The 21,530-nt window shown below is 42.4% G+C and overlaps 2 long non-coding RNA genes across 2 annotated transcripts; both read left to right on the top strand.

Annotated features, from left to right (window-relative positions):
• The first annotated feature begins 221 nt into the window (after nt 1-221).
• Nucleotides 222-8,406, top strand: LOC117506027. The gene is made up of 3 exons (XR_004559339.1): nt 222-313; nt 6,860-6,864; nt 8,394-8,406. It is a non-coding gene; the product is annotated as an uncharacterized LOC117506027 (long non-coding RNA).
• Nucleotides 8,407-11,202: 2,796 nt separating this feature from the next.
• On the top strand, nt 11,203-19,390 carry LOC117506026. Its single transcript, XR_004559338.1, has 3 exons — nt 11,203-11,294; nt 17,844-17,848; nt 19,378-19,390. It is a non-coding gene; the product is annotated as an uncharacterized LOC117506026 (long non-coding RNA).
• The last annotated feature ends 2,140 nt before the right edge of the window (nt 19,391-21,530 follow it).

The following is a 21,530-nucleotide window of genomic DNA, read 5'->3' as shown; positions in this document are numbered from 1 at the left end:
AGTATGTTGTTTTCCCACATGAATTCCACAGTCGCGGTATGGACACTTTGTGGAGTTACTCTTGCACACGTACTGCGGTGCACTACAGGAATGCCTGACCCACTGTAATATGGCATCTGGTTAAGTGTGCGGTGGAGTTTGGCTTGCGCGTGCACAAAGCGGGATATGTTGGTAATCTTGCCGTTCCTGGAACGTGTCTGTTGTTGGTGTCTTTGTGTAACGGCGGCACAGTGGATTAGTGGTTAGTACTGGTGCATCACAGCAAGAAGGTCGTGAGATCGCTTCCCGTCCTTTCCCTATTGTGTCTGTGTGGGTTTCCTTCCACAGACAAAAACATGCTTATTTAGGGTCCCTGAGCAAGGCAGCGTCACTACATCTGGAGTTGGTCCCCGGGCGCTGACTGTGGCTGTACACTGCCCCTAGTGGTTGGATTGTGTCTAACTGTAATTAGGATGGTTAAATGCAGAGGACACATTTTGTTGTATGTATGTACAATGACAATCAAGGCTCCATTATTATTATTTCTGCTTTTCTTCACTCTTCAGGTTTTAGCTCGGTTTTGTTGGTGGCAAATTGTGCTTTAGACTAGTTGTCATTCTGATATAATTGGTCTTTGGCACCGTGAGATCAGCTAATTAACCATCAAAGCAGGACACATCAGAAGGACTGGCAAGATGGCTCCTGTGGTGGCACGCCATCAGCCTGATCTCTCTTGCTTGCCGGGTATATTGTTGTTTGCAGTTATTTTTCTGCTGTGTGTGTTTTGCCAAGATGTTTCCTCTCCAATTGTTTATAGCCACCAGACTCTTTTAAACATTAATGGTGTCTGTGATCCGTTGTTACCATCAAAGTCTGGACTGGGAAAGTTTCACCCACCGGTGCTTTCCGAAATCCCTATGCACCTGCTTCGTTTCCCCTGCGCTCCTCCTCGGAAAAGGCGCTTCAGAAGATGCAGAAAACGGAACAGTGTGTCGGTGAAATTTAAAGCCACCTGGTGGCTTTCGCTTGTTGGGTTTGATCCTCGCCTCCTCCAAGATGGATGCTATTTTTATGTGTAGGAGCAGTCATTGCACATGAGGGGCTGTTGGATCCATCCTGTCTTCCTGGACCATTGCCTTCAGTGACGGGACTGACTGCCTAACCTGTGCCCGTCTTCACTGGGGCTTCCTGCTGCTTCCTCTCAGTGGGCCATGAAGGTTCTGCACCGGTGCTGTCGGCTGCGGGCACGTAGATGCGTCGTTTCACCTGAGCTCCTTCGGCCGCTGAAATGTGCTGCGTCATTGGCTGCTGAGGAGCTAAATCTCTGCATGGCTTCATCAAAAAACTGTCAACCCCACAGAGATCCTTAGTTTGCATCTCATTAACATCAGATTACTGTCTTCAGTCATTGCTGCTTAATAATCTAATTATGGATCACCATTTAAATATGATTGGGTTATGTGAAACCTGTCTTAAACCGACTGCTGTCCTCCCCTTAAATGAGGCCTGCCCACTGGAATACACATTTAGTCACATTTCTCATGATGTGAAGCAAGGCGGGGGTGTTGCTCTTATTTATAAATCTAGGTTTACCTTATTAGCTGTTGGGGGTCACAAATACAAATTGTTTCAGCATTTGGTTCTCCGCTCTGCCCACAATGCTATGTATTGCCAAGGTCAAATCAATAAAAATGCCACTGACCATCGAGGGTGCTGCTGTGGAGAGAGTGAGCGGCACCAGATACCTGGGGCTGCACATCAGTGAGGACCTGTCCTGGACCACCAACACTGCATCACTGGAAAAGAAGGCCCAGCGGCGTCTCTACTTCCCGTGCAAACTCAAGCGGGCAAGTGCTCCACCAACCATCATGGCACCATTGACAGCATCCTCTCCAGCTGCATCATTGTGTGGGGTGGAGGCTGCACTGACTACAACAGGAAGCCCTGCAGCGCATAGTGAATGCAGCTGGAAGGATCATTGGTGCCTCACTCCCCTCTCTGCAAGACATATACACCACCCAACTCACCCGCAAAGCAACCACAAGTGTGGGCGATGAAAGCCATCCCGCACACAACCTGTTTAGCACTCTGCCCTCTGGGAAGAGGTACAGGAGCCTCCGGTCCCGCACCACCAGACTCACAGAGAGCTTCATCCACCAGGCTGTGAGATTATTGAACTCTCTCCCCCCCAGCTCCATCCAGGCTTTCAAGAAGCTTTCATATATATATATATATATATATATATATATGTTCCCCATGACCAATGAAATGCACTGTTTCACTTTATCACCATCACACCACTTGCACAGTGTCTTAACAAAATCTGCTGCTGCTACAATACTGAATGGTTTGCACTACTGCACTTTCCACTTTTATTATTACCTCAGACACTACACTGTAAATACTAAATACTTGTCCTTATTGTCGAAAGGTCTTGTCCTGTCATCACTGAGGGAAAGTGAGAAACAAAATTTCAATTCCTTGTATGCCTATTACATGTGAAGAATTGACAATAAAGCCGACTTTGACTTTGAAAAATCAGACCTATTACTTTGTCACTGTATTTAGGCCTCCTGGCCCATATTCTCAATTCTTAGATGAATTTGGTGCGTTCATCTCTAACTTGTCAACTAGTGCAGATAACATTCTGATTATTGGTAACTTCAACATTTATATAAATAAACCTTCTGATCCCCTCTGCAAATCATTTATGGACATTGTGGATGCATTAAGATTTCAGCAATGCATTCAGGCCTCGACACACATTAGTGGAAATACCCTGGATTTGGTTCTTGCATGTGGCTTTGCTGTAACAAATATCAATATTAAGCCTCTTGCATCAGTGATCTCTGATGACTCACTTATTAGGTTTACATTTTCACTGCCTCCTTTAGTGGAACAACAACCCTATCTGTTACTGTGGCGATGTATCAGCTATGACTGAACTCGAGGCTAGACTGCCTGATATTCTAGCTTCGCATTTGGAGAACGCTCAATCAGTGGATGGTTTGAATTTAGCGCTCAAAACTACACTTGATGAGGTTGTGGCAGGGAATAAATAACAAATCACACCTGTGGAAGATTTCCTTTATCTCAGAAGTGTCCTCTCAAGAATGGCTACATGTGTCAAGGAAGTGGACAACCGCATCAACGCTGCGCACACCGCCATTGGACAACTTTATCGGCGCATCTTCTCGAATTGCGACCTCACAATAGAAACAAAGGTGATGCTGTTCCGGGCTGTGATCCTCTCTACTCTTCTACACGCGTGCGAAAGGTGGACCCTCTACCGTTGTGACATCAAGCATCTGGAGCACTTACAGCAATCCAAACTTCGGCAGATTCTTCGAATTAGCTGGGAAGATTTTGTTACGAATAATGAAGTTCTGGCTCGTGCATCACTCCCGAGTATAGAGTCTGCAATTCTCCATCACCACCTCCGCTGGGCTGGGCACATCTCTAGAATGGGTTAAACTCGTCTCCCTAGAGTCACCTTGTTTGGTGAGCTTGCCCAAGGCGATCGCCCCCAAGGTGGGCCTAAAAGATGCTTGAAGGACCAGCCTAAACAGTCTCTCAACTCCACCGGCATCCCCATTGATACCTGGGAAGAAATCGCCGGCAATAGAAAGAAGTGGCATCTTGCAACATGTGAAGGAGTAATGAATTTCGAGAACCAGCGATGAAAAAGAGATGAACAATGATGTCAGGAGCAGAAAGAACGACAACTCCTGTGCCCACCTCCCCATATCCCCTGCACGTCCTGCTCAAGGCTCTTCTATAGCTATCTCGGTCTCCAGAGTCTTCAGCGGGCGGCGCACCCAGGAAGATGAAGTAATTGGCAAAGTTCCCCTAACTTGGACTCCAGCGGGGTGCCGACAATGACGACGAAGATGATGATGAAGCAGCCAACCCCGGTGCATAGGCAGTTCAGGAGGGTCCATTGCTGGCGAGGTAGGTCTTCTCCTTTGATGCCATCTCCAGGATCCAGGACATAATGGTGTAGGCATGTATGTTTCTGTACTGTATTGTAGTACTGTCTGGTACTGTTAGATCTCAGTGCTGCGTTTGATCATATTCTACTCGATAGGCTGGAGAATCATTTTGGGATTACTGGGAGTGCCCTTGCATGGTTGATGTCATACCTGACCAGTCGCTCTCACTGTGTTTTGTACAGTAACACTACTTCTAACTTTAGTGACATGAAATTTGGGGTTCCATAGGGGTCCGTCTTAGGCTGTTATGCTTTTATATAGCGCCCCTTGGGCAGATATTGCAGGGTTTTGGGATTACCTTTCACTGCTATGCTGATGATACTCAGTTATACAAGCCGATAACTGCTTAGAGTAGCAGCCATGCCCAAAAAAGACTGCTAGAAAAGGGTGATACCCCTCCTGGCGGTAGAACAAAATGAGACTTGTTTTATTTAAAGGGTATGGATGTCTACTTTTAGAAAATCATGGTTGTACTAAATTAAAATGTGTACAATGCATCAGATTAACCCCCTGTTTGCCAAAACATTAACATGTCTTTGTACTGCAATATTTGATATATTCACCTGGCAAAGAGGCATAATATGTAATCAGAGCATCAGTTAACCCCATCTGGTTAATTCTTAGGGTTTAATGTGGTTTTTATCCTACTGTGGGGATATTAACCCCTTAGAACTCAAATTTGTTTATGAATTTTCCCACGTTTTGTTGATGCTCTGATTGTTCATGAGTGGATGTTAATAAAATAAGTTGCTGTGTATATCATTTGACAATTTTAGATGTCTTTTATTAGAAAATACCAGGTAGAGTCATTTAAAATGGGTACAATGCTTTAAATTAACCCTTTGTTTGTGGTAAACCATCAGTCCACAGTTAGTAAGCAATTTGACTGATTGTGGCCGAGATTTCCTTTGGGGATGAAAGTACACGACTTTTATATAAAAATCATCACACAGAATGTTCTGAAGTCCTTTTAATGGCAGTATAGACAGTGTTAACCCCTTTCCAGCTAATGACATGTTGATCAAGAATTCTTTCGAAACTTGCCGGAATGCATCTGGCTGTACAATTTTGATAATCTTTCTGAAATTAACCACTACTAATACAAACAACGGCGTGTTTTAGGTATCTTTCAGTGGCTTTACCCAGTTAATTCACTGTATTTCTGAACGCAGCAACTTAAAGAGCAGTTGGCTGTTGATAATCATTTTCATCATTTTCAGGTGTAGCTTCCCATAGATTCTATGTCTTCAATTGTTTCAAGAAATGGATTTGATCTCAGTCAGGACTAAACGAACAAAATATGACCAAATTTGACCAAAATAAGTTATAATTAAGTTATAATAAGATAGTATTAATTGGACTAACAAAGGTAAGTAAGAGTAGAAAAAATGAGATGGTACAAATTTTTAATTTTAATGAACTTAATTAAGCCAACAGATTGTTTCTGAGAAGGTCATTGTGCTTCTATGGCAGACCAGCTGCGCATTAATTAACGAGGCAGCAAATAATATTTTACTGCAGATGTGCAGTAAAATAACTGCAAATGTGTATTTTGCAATGACGATCGAAACTGGTCACACAAATGCCCTCTGCAAGTTTCAAATAATGATTGCTAGATCAAGATGTGATTAGTTGGAAAGGGGTTAACACTGTCTATACTGTCATTAAAAGGACTTCAGAACATTCTTTGTGATGATTTTTATATAAAAGTCGTGTACTTTCATCCCCAAAGGAATTCTCAGCCACAATCAGTCAAATAGCTAACTAACTGTGAACTGATGGTTTACCGCTAACAAAGGGTTAATTTGAAGCATTGTACCCATTTTAAATGATTGTACTTGGTATTTTCTAATAAAAGACATCAAATTGTCAAATGATATACACAGCAACTTATTTTATTAACATCCACTCATGAACAATCAGAGCAGCAACAAAACATGTGGCAAAATTCAATTCGACACCATCACATCTTCTATTAAGTTCTGTGAGGATAACGTGTCAGAGACTAAAACTGTGAAAATATTCCCAAATAACAAACCCTGGGTGTCCAAACAATTGAAAATCTGTCTTAATGAAAAGAAGGCGGCCTTCTGCTCTGGTAATGTGCAATTAATGCAGGAAGAAAGGAGACAGCTGAGAGCGAATATATTTAAGGCAAAAACTGAGTACAAGAATAAAGTAGAAAGTAAATTTTTCAGTGGCAATATAAAACAAGCCTGGGAAGGTCTAAATACACTGATGGGCAAATCCAGTAAGAAATGTGATGCTCTTACAACCATTAATCAGTGTTTTGTTGATGAGTTAAACCGTTTCTTCTGTAGATTTGATAAAGTGGATGATAAACAGGACTGTGATGAGATCTGTAAAGTCTCCCTGCAGGAGCACCCACAGCCGTCACTGAGGATGTCGCGGCTAAAAGTCTGTTTAAACTGAAGCCAAACAAGCCCACTGAAGCCCGTCTACTCAAAGACTGAGCTCCTCAATTCAAAGGAGTCCTCTCCAGACTCTTTAATTCCCTTCTTGTCACAGGACTGCCCAAATCCTGGAAATTCTCCATAATAAAGCTGATCCTAAAAAAGCCAGGAGCAAGCAAACCTGAAGATCTTCGGCCCATTGACATAACCTCCATATTATGTAAAACTATGGAGAGAGTTTGAGTTGACCTCCGGTGACCCTCTGCAGCTGGCCTATAAGAGGGACAGAGGTACTGATGGACGTGATGTCAAAGCAGCTTTCACTTGCTAAAGCATACACTCGGGTTTTGTTTGTAGACTTCAGTGCAGCTTTTAATTCTATGAAATTACATATTCTTCTGAAAAGGCTGATTTAAATGTTGAAAAGGGCCTGATGCTCTGGATCAGAGACTTTCTGTCTTGTCGCCCTCAAAGAGTTTGTGCTAACAACATTCTGTCAGGAGAGCTCATCATAAGCACTGGCTGCCCACAGGGTAGCGTTCTTTCACCTCTGCTCTTCTCTCTTTTTACAAACGAATTTGCAGTTAATGACACAAACTTTAAACTGATTAAATACGCGGATGACATGGCCCTAGTCGGCCTGCTACAGAAGTGTGACTCCTCTGGTGAAGCCTCCTATCTCGCTCATATTAAGGCTCTTGAAGCTTGGTGTCTCGACAGCCAGCTGGAAATCAGTGTGTCTAAGACAAAGGAGCTTGTTTTTCACACAAAGCAAGAACTGACCGTGCAGCCAGTTTCACTCGATGGCCAGCTTGTTGAAACGGTTGAAACTTTTAAATATCTTGGTACAGTTCTTGATAGTCACTTGAGCTTCTTTGAAAACACTGATTTTATCTTTAAGAAATGTTCACAGCGACTCAGTCTTCTCAGAAGATTGAGTTGTCTTGGTGTTAATCTGCAGATTTTAGAGCTTGTGTATTCTGCACATATTGAGAGTATTTTAACATTTCATCTTTGTGTTTGGTCACTTGAGTTGTAAATGTAAGGACAAATTAAATAGAATTGTAAAAATGGCGGGGAAAATTGTGGGAAAACCCCAGAAGACTCTGAACCACATTTACACTGACAGGATGAGGAGGAAAGCTGAGAGAGTCCTGGCAGACAGCTCTCATCCTCTGTCCTGTCAGTTTGAGCTCTTGAAGTCTGGGAGGCGCTACAGAGCTCCTCTGGCCAAAGGTTCTTTCAAAAAATCTTTTATACCAAATGCCGTCACCATAATGAACTCGACAGTGACCACTCCACAAAAAAAAAAAAAAAACTTGAACGGCTTTACTTCTGTTATATTTAATTTTACTAGATCTTATTTTACATTTTATTTTACTAGGTCTTATTCTACTTCTTCCTTTTTTTTTCTATGTACAAGTATTTTATGTATCTTATCTTTGTTTTATTGTGTTTGTGTGACTATGTTTGTATTTTAGTGTTGTCTGTTTTGTGCTGGTGAGCTGAAGACAATTTTCCACATCGGTGGACAATAAAGAATTATTCTGTTCTATTCTATTCTATTGTAACAGAGCAAATTCAGTCTCATCTTGACAGAGGTGGAGTTGGAGCTGTGTTCTTAGACTTAAGTAAGGCCTTTGACACAGGTAACCATACAGTTCTTATATCCAAACTCTCCAGCTTTAATCTTTCACATGGACTTCATCATACCTGTCTAATAGGAGGCAGTGTCTGAAAATTAAAGATGCACATTCCAACTACTTGAAGTGCACAATGGGTGTACCACAAGGATCTGTGTTAGGCCCACTACTTTTTAGTCTTTACATTAATGACCTTCCACAGTTTCGTCATGATGTGGGGATGCAACTCTACGCCGATGACACTGTTTTATATATCCATGCAAAGTCAGCTCAACAAGCAGCTGAAAAATTAAATAATGCTTTCATTGGAGTGGCTGAGTGGTTAGACTGCTCCTGTCTCACTTTAAATGTAGGCAAAACTAAAGGTATGTTCTTCTCCAAAACGAAACTGAACATGTAAAAGTCTGCATTGGGGGACAACAAATTGAGACTGTCACTGAATTCAAATATCTTGGTGTGTTATTGGATCCAAAATTGAGCTACAAGAAACATGTCAACAACAAAAAAAAAAAAGACAAAAACTATAAGCTGACTCTATTTAGACAAATTAGATCCTTTCTGTCGACTGAGGCTGCCAAGATGTTTTTAAGTCTAGATTGAAGACCCATCTTTTTTCCCTGTTTTATTGTTAGTATTTTATGTTATTTAGTGTTTTTTTTAATTATTTTTACTTTTTAATGTTTTTATTCTTTTATTGTGCTTTTTAATCCTTTACATCATTTGTTGTGTGAAGCGCCTTGAGGCGACCCCGTTCTGAATTGGCGCTATATACAGTGGGGCCAAAAAGTATTTAGTCAGCCCCTGATTGTGCAAGTTCTCCTACTTAGAAAGATGAGAGAGGTCTGTAATTTTCATCATAGGTACACTTCAACTGTGAGAGAAATAAAATGAGAAAAAAAAATCTAGAAAATCATATTGTACAATTTTTAAAGAATTTATTTGTAAATTATGGTGGGAAATAAGTATTTGGTCACCCACAAACAAGCAAGATTTCTGGCTCTCACAGACCTGTAACTTCTTTAAGAAGCTCTTCTGTCCTCCACCTGTTACCTGTATTAATGGCACCTGTTGGAACTTGTTATCTGTATAAAAGACACCTGTCCACAGCCTCAAACAGTCAGACTCCAAACTCATCCACAACCAAGACCAAAGACCTGTTGAAGGACACCAGGAAGAAAATTGTAGATGTGCACCAGGCTGGGAAGAGTGAATCTACAACAGTCAAGCAGGTTGGTGTGAATAAATCAACTGTGGGAGCAATTGTAAGAAAATGGAAGACAACAAAAATCCCAGAACTACACGGAGGGACCTGATGAATGACCTGCAGAGAGCTGGGACCAAAGTAACAAAGACTACACACTACGCAGAGAGGGACTCAAATCCTGCAGTGCCAAGCGTGTCCCCCTGCTTAAGCCAGTACGTGTCCAGGCCCGTCTGAAGTTTGCCAGAGAGCATATGGATGATCCAGAAGAGGATTGGGAGAATATCATGTGGTCAGATGAAACCAAAATAGAACATTTTGGTAAAAACTCAACTCGCCGTGTTTGGAGGAAGATGAATGCTGAGTTGCATTCCAAGAACAACATATCTACTGTGAAGCATGGGGGTGGAAACATCATGCTTTGGGGCTGTTTTTCTGCAAAGGGGACAGGAGGACTGATCCGTGTTAAGGGAAGAATGAACGGGGCCATGTATCGTGAGACTTTAAGACAAAACCTCCTTCCATCAGTGAGAGTATTGAAGATGCAACATGGCTGGGTCTTCCAGCATGACAATGATCCCAAACACACCACTCAGGCAACGAAGGAGTGGCTCCGTGAAAAGAATTTCAAGGTCCTGGAGTGGCCGAGCCAGTCTCCAGACCTCAACCTCATAGAAAATTTGTTGAGGGAGTTGAAAGTCCGTGTCGCTCAGCGACGGCCCCAAAACATCACTGCTCTAGAGGAGATCTGCATGGAGGAATGGACCAAAATACCAGCTACAGTGTGTGCAAACCTGGTGAAGACTTACAGGAAATGTTTGACCTCTGTCATTGCCAACAAAGATTATGTTACAAAGTACTGAGCTGAACTTTTGTTATTGATTACAATGTGATTTCCTGGATTTTTTTTTTTTCTCATTTTGTCTCTCACAGTTGAAGTGTACCTATGATGAAAATTACAGACCTCTCTCATCTTTCTAAGTAGGACAACTTGCACAATCAGAGACTGGCTAAATACTTTTTGGCCCCACTGTAAATTAATAAATTTAAATTTGAATTTGTGTGTCACGGGACCCGAACATATGTACATTACCATGATACCACATGTAAACCACCATGATAATGTATGTAAACCATCATGGTAATATGTGTCCACCCACCAGCAGGGGGCTTCAGTTCCTCCATTCAGCTTGAGTTTCCTCATCAAACTCCAAAGTTAAAGACTTCCTGTTGTGCTGCTGTCAAGAGGCTCCATCATCAACAACAATTAGCTTCATAGCTTAACTTGTACTCTTTCTGGGCGGGGTTCTTGATAGTGTCAGAGAATCTTTTCTTGAACCTTTTGTTTGACCAAATATTTTGTAAATATGAAAGAAAGTCAATTAATAGTTAAAGTATAATTCAATTATGAAAATCACTCAAAACACAGCATGGAACAAAAGGCCCCAAAGCCGATTCACAAAAAATAATCACTGTTTCAAAAGGCTAAAAATAGTATAACCACGCCCCTTTATTCTGTTTGACAAGCAGTCAGACCAATGACATGAGAACATTCAGGATTCATCCCACATTTGACTTTGGAGACCCTCCAGTCACCACCAACATTTGAGAAGCAAAATACAAAACACCACAAAGAGACACCGCGATCCGGTTTGACATGTTCACGATCCGGTTTCAAATAGTTTGCAGTCACATTTGCTTTAAGTCATGTAACATCTTCAAATGACCAAACTACCTGGACGAGCCGTCACAGTATGTTGTTTTCCCACATGAATTCCACAGTCCGCGGTATGGACACTTTGTGGAGTTACTCTTGCACACGTACTGCGGTGCACTACAGGAATGCCTGACCCACTGTAATATGGCATCTGGTTAAGTGTGCGGTGGAGTTTGGCTTGCGCGTGCACAAAGCGGGATATGTTGGTAATCTTGCCGTTCCTGGAACGTGTCTGTTGTTGGTGTCTTTGTGTAACGGCGGCACAGTGGATTAGTGGTTAGTACTGGTGCATCACAGCAAGAAGGTCGTGAGATCGCTTCCCGTCCTTTCCCTATTGTGTCTGTGTGGGTTTCCTTCCACAGACAAAACATGCTTATTTAGGGTCCCTGAGCAAGGCAGCGTCACTACATCTGGAGTTGGTCCCCGGGCGCTGACTGTGGCTGTACACTGCCCCTAGTGGTTGGATTGTGTCTAACTGTAATTAGGATGGTTAAATGCAGAGGACACATTTTGTTGTATGTATGTACAATGACAATCAAGGCTCCATTATTATTATTTCTGCTTTTCTTCACTCTTCAGGTTTTAGCTCGGTTTGTTGGTGGCAAATTGTGCTTTAGACTAGTTGTCATTCTGATATAATTGGTCTTTGGCACCGTGAGATCAGCTAATTAACCATCAAAGCAGGACACATCAGAAGGACTGGCAAGATGGCTCCTGTGGTGGCACGCCATCAGCCTGATCTCTCTTGCTTGCCGGGTATATTGTTGTTTGCAGTTATTTTTCTGCTGTGTGTGTTTTGCCAAGATGTTTCCTCTCCAATTGTTTATAGCCACCAGACTCTTTTAAACATTAATGGTGTCTGTGATCCGTTGTTACCATCAAAGTCTGGACTGGGAAAGTTTCACCCACCGGTGCTTTCCGAAATCCCTATGCACCTGCTTCGTTTCCCCTGCGCTCCTCCTCGGAAAAGGCGCTTCAGAAGATGCAGAAAACGGAACAGTGTGTCGGTGAAATTTAAAGCCACCTGGTGGCTTTCGCTTGTTGGGTTTGATCCTCGCCTCCTCCAAGATGGATGCTATTTTTATGTGTAGGAGCAGTCATTGCACATGAGGGGCTGTTGGATCCATCCTGTCTTCCTGGACCATTGCCTTCAGTGACGGGACTGACTGCCTAACCTGTGCCCGTCTTCACTGGGGCTTCCTGCTGCTTCCTCTCAGTGGGCCATGAAGGTTCTGCACCGGTGCTGTCGGCTGCGGGCACGTAGATGCGTCGTTTCACCTGAGCTCCTTCGGCCGCTGAAATGTGCTGCGTCATTGGCTGCTGAGGAGCTAAATCTCTGCATGGCTTCATCAAAAAACTGTCAACCCCACAGAGATCCTTAGTTTGCATCTCATTAACATCAGATTACTGTCTTCAGTCATTGCTGCTTAATAATCTAATTATGGATCACCATTTAAATATGATTGGGTTATGTGAAACCTGTCTTAAACCGACTGCTGTCCTCCCCTTAAATGAGGCCTGCCCACTGGAATACACATTTAGTCACATTTCTCATGATGTGAAGCAAGGCGGGGGTGTTGCTCTTATTTATAAATCTAGGTTTACCTTATTAGCTGTTGGGGGTCACAAATACAAATTGTTTCAGCATTTGGTTCTCCGCTCTGCCCACAATGCTATGTATTGCCAAGGTCAAATCAATAAAAATGCCACTGACCATCGAGGGTGCTGCTGTGGAGAGAGTGAGCGGCACCAGATACCTGGGGCTGCACATCAGTGAGGACCTGTCCTGGACCACCAACACTGCATCACTGGAAAAGAAGGCCCAGCGGCGTCTCTACTTCCCGTGCAAACTCAAGCGGGCAAGTGCTCCACCAACCATCATGGCACCATTGACAGCATCCTCTCCAGCTGCATCATTGTGTGGGGTGGAGGCTGCACTGACTACAACAGGAAGCCCTGCAGCGCATAGTGAATGCAGCTGGAAGGATCATTGGTGCCTCACTCCCCTCTCTGCAAGACATATACACCACCCAACTCACCCGCAAAGCAACCACAAGTGTGGGCGATGAAAGCCATCCCGCACACAACCTGTTTAGCACTCTGCCCTCTGGGAAGAGGTACAGGAGCCTCCGGTCCCGCACCACCAGACTCACAGAGAGCTTCATCCACCAGGCTGTGAGATTATTGAACTCTCTCCCCCCCAGCTCCATCCAGGCTTTCAAGAAGCTTTCATATATATATATATATATATATATATATATATATGTTCCCCATGACCAATGAAATGCACTGTTTCACTTTATCACCATCACACCACTTGCACAGTGTCTTAACAAAAATCTGCTGCTGCTACAATACTGAATGGTTTGCACTACTGCACTTTCCACTTTTATTATTACCTCAGACACTACACTGTAAATACTAAATACTTGTCCTTATTGTCGAAAGGTCTTGTCCTGTCATCACTGAGGGAAAGTGAGAAACAAAATTTCAATTCCTTGTATGCCTATTACATGTGAAGAATTGACAATAAAGCCGACTTTGACTTTGAAAAATCAGACCTATTACTTTGTCACTGTATTTAGGCCTCCTGGCCCATATTCTCAATTCTTAGATGAATTTGGTGCGTTCATCTCTAACTTGTCAACTAGTGCAGATAACATTCTGATTATTGGTAACTTCAACATTTATATAAATAAACCTTCTGATCCCCTCTGCAAATCATTTATGGACATTGTGGATGCATTAAGATTTCAGCAATGCATTCAGGCCTCGACACACATTAGTGGAAATACCCTGGATTTGGTTCTTGCATGTGGCTTTGCTGTAACAAATATCAATATTAAGCCTCTTGCATCAGTGATCTCTGATGACTCACTTATTAGGTTTACATTTTCACTGCCTCCTTTAGTGGAACAACAACCCTATCTGTTACTGTGGCGATGTATCAGCTATGACTGAACTCGAGGCTAGACTGCCTGATATTCTAGCTTCGCATTTGGAGAACGCTCAATCAGTGGATGGTTTGAATTTAGCGCTCAAAACTACACTTGATGAGGTTGTGGCAGGGAATAAATAACAAATCACACCTGTGGAAGATTTCCTTTATCTCAGAAGTGTCCTCTCAAGAATGGCTACATGTGTCAAGGAAGTGGACAACCGCATCAACGCTGCGCACACCGCCATTGGACAACTTTATCGGCGCATCTTCTCGAATTGCGACCTCACAATAGAAACAAAGGTGATGCTGTTCCGGGCTGTGATCCTCTCTACTCTTCTACACGCGTGCGAAAGGTGGACCCTCTACCGTTGTGACATCAAGCATCTGGAGCACTTACAGCAATCCAAACTTCGGCAGATTCTTCGAATTAGCTGGGAAGATTTTGTTACGAATAATGAAGTTCTGGCTCGTGCATCACTCCCGAGTATAGAGTCTGCAATTCTCCATCACCACCTCCGCTGGGCTGGGCACATCTCTAGAATGGGTTAAACTCGTCTCCCTAGAGTCACCTTGTTTGGTGAGCTTGCCCAAGGCGATCGCCCCCAAGGTGGGCCTAAAAGATGCTTGAAGGACCAGCCTAAACAGTCTCTCAACTCCACCGGCATCCCCATTGATACCTGGGAAGAAATCGCCGGCAATAGAAAGAAGTGGCATCTTGCAACATGTGAAGGAGTAATGAATTTCGAGAACCAGCGATGAAAAAGAGATGAACAATGATGTCAGGAGCAGAAAGAACGACAACAACTCCTGTGCCCACCTCCCCATATCCCCTGCACGTCCTGCTCAAGGCTCTTCTACAGCTATCTCGGTCTCCAGAGTCTTCAGCGGGCGGCGCACCCAGGAAGATGAAGTAATTGGCAAAGTTCCCCTAACTTGGACTCCAGCGGGGTGCCGACAATGACGACGAAGATGATGATGAAGCAGCCAACCCCGGTGCATAGGCAGTTCAGGAGGGTCCATTGCTGGCGAGGTAGGTCTTCTCCTTTGATGCCATCTCCAGGATCCAGGACATAATGGTGTAGGCATGTATGTTTCTGTACTGTATTGTAGTACTGTCTGGTACTGTTAGATCTCAGTGCTGCGTTTGATCATATTCTACTCGATAGGCTGGAGAATCATTTTGGGATTACTGGGAGTGCCCTTGCATGGTTGATGTCATACCTGACCAGTCGCTCTCACTGTGTTTTGTACAGTAACACTACTTCTAACTTTAGTGACATGAAATTTGGGGTTCCATAGGGGTCCGTCTTAGGCTGTTATGCTTTTATATAGCGCCCCTTGGGCAGATATTGCAGGGTTTTGGGATTACCTTTCACTGCTATGCTGATGATACTCAGTTATACAAGCCGATAACTGCTTAGAGTAGCAGCCATGCCCAAAAAAGACTGCTAGAAAAGGGTGATACCCCTCCTGGCGGTAGAACAAAATGAGACTTGTTTTATTTAAAGGGTATGGATGTCTACTTTTAGAAAATCATGGTTGTACTAAATTAAAATGTGTACAATGCATCAGATTAACCCCCTGTTTGCCAAAACATTAACATGTCTTTGTACTGCAATATTTGATATATTCACCTGGCAAAGAGGCATAATATGTAATCAGAGCATCAGTTAACCCCATCTGGTTAATTCTTAGGGTTTAATGTGGTTTTTATCCTACTGTGGGGATATTAACCCCTTAGAACTCAAATTTGTTTATGAATTTTCCCACGTTTTGTTGATGCTCTGATTGTTCATGAGTGGATGTTAATAAAATAAGTTGCTGTGTATATCATTTGACAATTTTAGATGTCTTTTATTAGAAATACCAGGTAGAGTCATTTAAAATGGGTACAATGCTTTAAATTAACCCTTTGTTTGTGGTAAACCATCAGTCCACAGTTAGTAAGCAATTTGACTGATTGTGGCCGAGATTTCCTTTGGGGATGAAAGTACACGACTTTTATATAAAAATCATCACACAGAATGTTCTGAAGTCCTTTTAATGGCAGTATAGACAGTGTTAACCCCTTTCCAGCTAATGACATGTTGATCAAGAATTCTTTCGAAACTTGCCGGAATGCATCTGGCTGTACAATTTTGATAATCTTTCTGAAATTAACCACTACTAATACAAACAACGGCGTGTTTTAGGTATCTTTCAGTGGCTTTACCCAGTTAATTCACTGTATTTCTGAACGCAGCAACTTAAAGAGCAGTTGGCTGTTGATAATCATTTTCATCATTTTCAGGTGTAGCTTCCCATAGATTCTATGTCTTCAATTGTTTCAAGAAATGGATTTGATCTCAGTCAGGACTAAACGAACAAAATATGACCAAATTTGACCAAAATAAGTTATAATTAAGTTATAATAAGATAGTATTAATTGGACTAACAAAGGTAAGTAAGAGTAGAAAAAATGAGATGGTACAAATTTTTAATTTTAATGAACTTAATTAAGCCAACAGATTGTTTCTGAGAAGGTCATTGTGCTTCTATGGCAGACCAGCTGCGCATTAATTAACGAGGCAGCAAATAATATTTTACTGCAGATGTGCAGTAAAATAACTGCAAATGTGTATTTTGCAATGACGATCGAAACTGGTCACACAAATGCCCTCTGCAAGTTTCAAATAATGATTGCTAGATCAAGATGTGATTAGTTGGAAAGGGGTTAACACTGTCTATACTGTCATTAAAAGGACTTCAGAACATTCTTGTGATGATTTTATATAAAAGTCGTGTACTTTCATCCCCAAAGGAATTCTCAGCCACAATCAGTCAAATAGCTAACTAACTGTGAACTGATGGTTTACCGCTAACAAAGGGTTAATTTGAAGCATTGTACCCATTTTAAATGATTGTACTTGGTATTTTCTAATAAAAGACATCAAATTGTCAAATGATATACACAGCAACTTATTTTATTAACATCCACTCATGAACAATCAGAGCAGCAACAAAACATGTGGCAAAATTCAATTCGACACCATCACATCTTCTATTAAGTTCTGTGAGGATAACGTGTCAGAGACTAAAACTGTGAAAATATTCCCAAATAACAAACCCTGGGTGTCCAAACAATTGAAAATCTGTCTTAATGAAAAGAAGGCGGCCTTCTGCTCTGGTAATGTGCAATTAATGCAGGAAGAAAGGAGACAGCTGAGAGCGAATATATTTAAGGCAAAAACTGAGTACAAGAATAAAGTAGAAAGTAAATTTTTCAGTGGCAATATAAAACAAGCCTGGGAAGGTCTAAATACACTGATGGGCAAATCCAGTAAGAAATGTGATGCTCTTACAACCATTAATCAGTGTTTTGTTGATGAGTTAAACCGTTTCTTCTGTAGATTTGATAAAGTGGATGATAAACAGGACTGTGATGAGATCTGTAAAGTCTCCCTGCAGGAGCACCCACAGCCGTCACTGAGGATGTCGCGGCTAAAAGTCTGTTTAAACTGAAGCCAAACAAGCCCACTGAAGCCCGTCTACTCAAAGACTGAGCTCCTCAATTCAAAGGAGTCCTCTCCAGACTCTTTAATTCCCTTCTTGTCACAGGACTGCCCAAATCCTGGAAATTCTCCATAATAAAGCTGATCCTAAAAAAGCCAGGAGCAAGCAAACCTGAAGATCTTCGGCCCATTGACATAACCTCCATATTATGTAAAACTATGGAGAGAGTTTGAGTTGACCTCCGGTGACCCTCTGCAGCTGGCCTATAAGAGGGACAGAGGTACTGATGGACGTGATGTCAAAGCAGCTTTCACTTGCTAAAGCATACGCTCGGGTTTTGTTTGTAGACTTCAGTGCAGCTTTTAATTCTATGAAATTACATATTCTTCTGAAAAGGCTGATTTAAATGTTGAAAAGGGCCTGATGCTCTGGATCAGAGACTTTCTGTCTTGTCGCCCTCAAAGAGTTTGTGCTAACAACATTCTGTCAGGAGAGCTCATCATAAGCACTGGCTGCCCACAGGGTAGCGTTCTTTCACCTCTGCTCTTCTCTCTTTTTACAAACGAATTTGCAGTTAATGACACAAACTTTAAACTGATTAAATACGCGGATGACATGGCCCTAGTCGGCCTGCTACAGAAGTGTGACTCCTCTGGTGAAGCCTCCTATCTCGCTCATATTAAGGCTCTTGAAGCTTGGTGTCTCGACAGCCAGCTGGAAATCAGTGTGTCTAAGACAAAGGAGCTTGTTTTTCACACAAAGCAAGAACTGACCGTGCAGCCAGTTTCACTCGATGGCCAGCTTGTTGAAACGGTTGAAACTTTTAAATATCTTGGTACAGTTCTTGATAGTCACTTGAGCTTCTTGAAAACACTGATTTTATCTTTAAGAAATGTTCACAGCGACTCAGTCTTCTCAGAAGATTGAGTTGTCTTGGTGTTAATCTGCAGATTTTAGAGCTTGTGTATTCTGCACATATTGAGAGTATTTTAACATTTCATCTTTGTGTTTGGTCACTTGAGTTGTAAATGTAAGGACAAATTAAATAGAATTGTAAAAATGGCGGGGAAAATTGTGGGAAAACCCCAGAAGACTCTGAACCACATTTACACTGACAGGATGAGGAGGAAAGCTGAGAGAGTCCTGGCAGACAGCTCTCATCCTCTGTCCTGTCAGTTTGAGCTCTTGAAGTCTGGGAGGCGCTACAGAGCTCCTCTGGCCAAAGGTTCTTTCAAAAAATCTTTTATACCAAATGCCGTCACCATAATGAACTCGACAGTGACCACTCCACAAAAAAAAAAAAAAAAAACTTGAACGGCTTTACTTCTGTTATATTTAATTTTACTAGATCTTATTTTACATTTTATTTTACTAGGTCTTATTCTACTTCTTCCTTTTTTTTTCTATGTACAAGTATTTTATGTATCTTATCTTTGTTTTATTGTGTTTGTGTGACTATGTTTGTATTTTAGTGTTGTCTGTTTTGTGCTGGTGAGCTGAAGACAATTTTCCACATCGGTGGACAATAAAGAATTATTCTGTTCTATTCTATTCTATTGTAACAGAGCAAATTCAATCTCATCTTGACAGAGGTGGAGTTGGAGCTGTGTTCTTAGACTTAAGTAAGGCCTTTGACACAGGTAACCATACAGTTCTTATATCCAAACTCTCCAGCTTTAATCTTTCACATGGACTTCATCATACCTGTCTAATAGGAGGCAGTGTCTGAAAATTAAAGATGCACATTCCAACTACTTGAAGTGCACAATGGGTGTACCACAAGGATCTGTGTTAGGCCCACTACTTTTAGTCTTTACATTAATGACCTTCCACAGTTTCGTCATGATGTGGGGATGCAACTCTACGCCGATGACACTGTTTTATATATCCATGCAAAGTCAGCTCAACAAGCAGCTGAAAAATTAAATAATGCTTTCATTGGAGTGGCTGAGTGGTTAGACTGCTCCTGTCTCACTTTAAATGTAGGCAAAACTAAAGGTATGTTCTTCTCCAAAACGAAACTGAACATGTAAAAGTCTGCATTGGGGGACAACAAATTGAGACTGTCACTGAATTCAAATATCTTGGTGTGTTATTGGATCCAAAATTGAGCTACAAGAAACATGTCAACAACAAAAAAAAAAAAGACAAAAACTATAAGCTGACTCTATTTAGACAAATTAGATCCTTTCTGTCGACTGAGGCTGCCAAGATGTTTTGCAGGCTTTAGTTTTTTCCCATATTTCATATTGTATCACTTGCTGGGGTCAGGCGAGCCAGACAACAATTAGAATCCCTGTACAGACTCTGACAATTTTTGACAAAAAGCCACTGAAGTATCATCACTGTAACATACTTCTGAAAAATTTAGGATATTTTCAAATCTATGTGCTGTTTCCAGAATCTTAAAAGGTTTTTGGCTCCCGCCTGTTTGTCTGTTATGGTGGCTTTCTGAGGTCAACTAGAACAGCTTCCATACATGACTGTGTTCTACCCTTTTACTGCTCAGTATTTGTGCAGGCAGTCTTTTGTGTTAAAGCGGTCACACAGTGGAACACTGTTCCAGACAACATAAAAAAACTGTGATTCATTTGGTGATTTTAAAACTAATAGCAAAAAACATTTAAAACTCTCACAACAATGTACCAATATGTCAGTGCTCATCTTTTTTTATGACAAGGAGTGTGTGAGACTGGGTGTAGTGTTGTGTGCTGCTACTGCACCGTATGATTATGTAGTGTGTGTGTGTGTGTGTGTGTGTGTGTGTGTGTGTGTGTGTGTGTGTGTGTGTGTGTGTGTGTGTGTGAGACTGGGTGTAGTGTTGTGTGCTGCTGCTGCACCGTATGATTATGTAGTGTGTGTGTGTGTGTGTGTGTGTGTGAGACTGGGTGTAGTGTTGTGTGCTGCTACTGCACCGTATGATTATGTAGTGTGTGTGTGTGTGAGACTGGGTGTAGTGTTGTGTGCTGCTACTGCACCGTATGATTATGTAGTGTGTGTGTGTGTGTGTGTGTGTGAGACTGGGTGTAGTGTTGTGTGCTGCTGCTGCACCGTATGATTATGTAGTGTGTGTGTGTGTGTGAGACTGGGTGTAGTGTTGTGTGCTGCTACTGCACCGTATGATTATGTAGTGTGTGTGTGAGACTGGGTGTAGTGTTGTGTGCTGCTGCTGCACCGTATGATTATGTAGTGTGTGTGTGTGTGAGACTGGGTGTAGTGTTGTGTGCTGCTGCTGCACCGTATGATTATGTAGTGTGTGTGTGTGTGTGTGTGTGTGAGACTGGGTGTAGTGTTGTGTGCTGCTACTGCACCGTATGATTATGTAGTGTGTGTGTGTGTGTGTGTGTGTGTGAGACTGGGTGTAGTGTTGTGTGCTGCTACTGCACCGTATGATTATGTAGTGTGTGTGTGTGAGACTGGGTGTAGTGTTGTGTGCTGCTACTGCACCGTATGATTATGTAGTGTGTGTGTGTGTGTGTGAGACTGGGTGTAGTGTTGTGTGCTGCTGCTGCACCGTATGATTATGTAGTGGTGTGTGTGTGTGTGTGTGTGAGACTGGGTGTAGTGTTGTGTGCTGCTACTGCACCGTATGATTATGTGTGTGTGTGTGTGAGACTGGGTGTAGTGTTGTGTGCTGCTGCTGCACCGTATGATTATGTAGTGTGTGTGTGTGTGAGACTGGGTGTAGTGTTGTGTGCTGCTGCTGCACCGTATGATTATGTAGTGTGTGTGTGTGTGTGTGTGTGTGTGTGTGTGTGTGTGTGAGACTGGGTGTAGTGTTGTGTGCTGCTGCTGCTGCACCGTATGATTATGTAGTGTGTGTGTGTGAGACTGGGTGTAGTGTTGTGTGCTGCTACTGCACCGTATGATTATGTAGTGTGTGTGTGTGTGAGACTGGTGTAGTGTTGTGTGCTGCTACTGCACCGTGATGTAGTGTGGTGTGTGTGTGAGACTGGGTGTAGTGTTGTGTGCTGCTGCTGCACCGTATGTAGTGTGTGTGTGTGTGTGTGTGAGACTGGGTGTAGTGTTGTGTGCTGCTACTGCACTGTATGATTATGTAGTGTGTGTGTGAGACTGGGTGTAGTGTTGTGTGCTGCTGCTGCACCGTATGATTATGTAGTGTGTGTGTGTGAGACTGGGTGTAGTGTGTG

Source organism: Thalassophryne amazonica, unplaced genomic scaffold, assembly GCF_902500255.1.
Source record: "Thalassophryne amazonica unplaced genomic scaffold, fThaAma1.1, whole genome shotgun sequence".
Classification (NCBI taxonomy): domain Eukaryota; kingdom Metazoa; phylum Chordata; class Actinopteri; order Batrachoidiformes; family Batrachoididae; genus Thalassophryne; species Thalassophryne amazonica.
The sequence above is the reverse complement of the archived record's forward strand: the minus strand, read 5'-3'. Positions and strand labels throughout refer to the sequence as shown.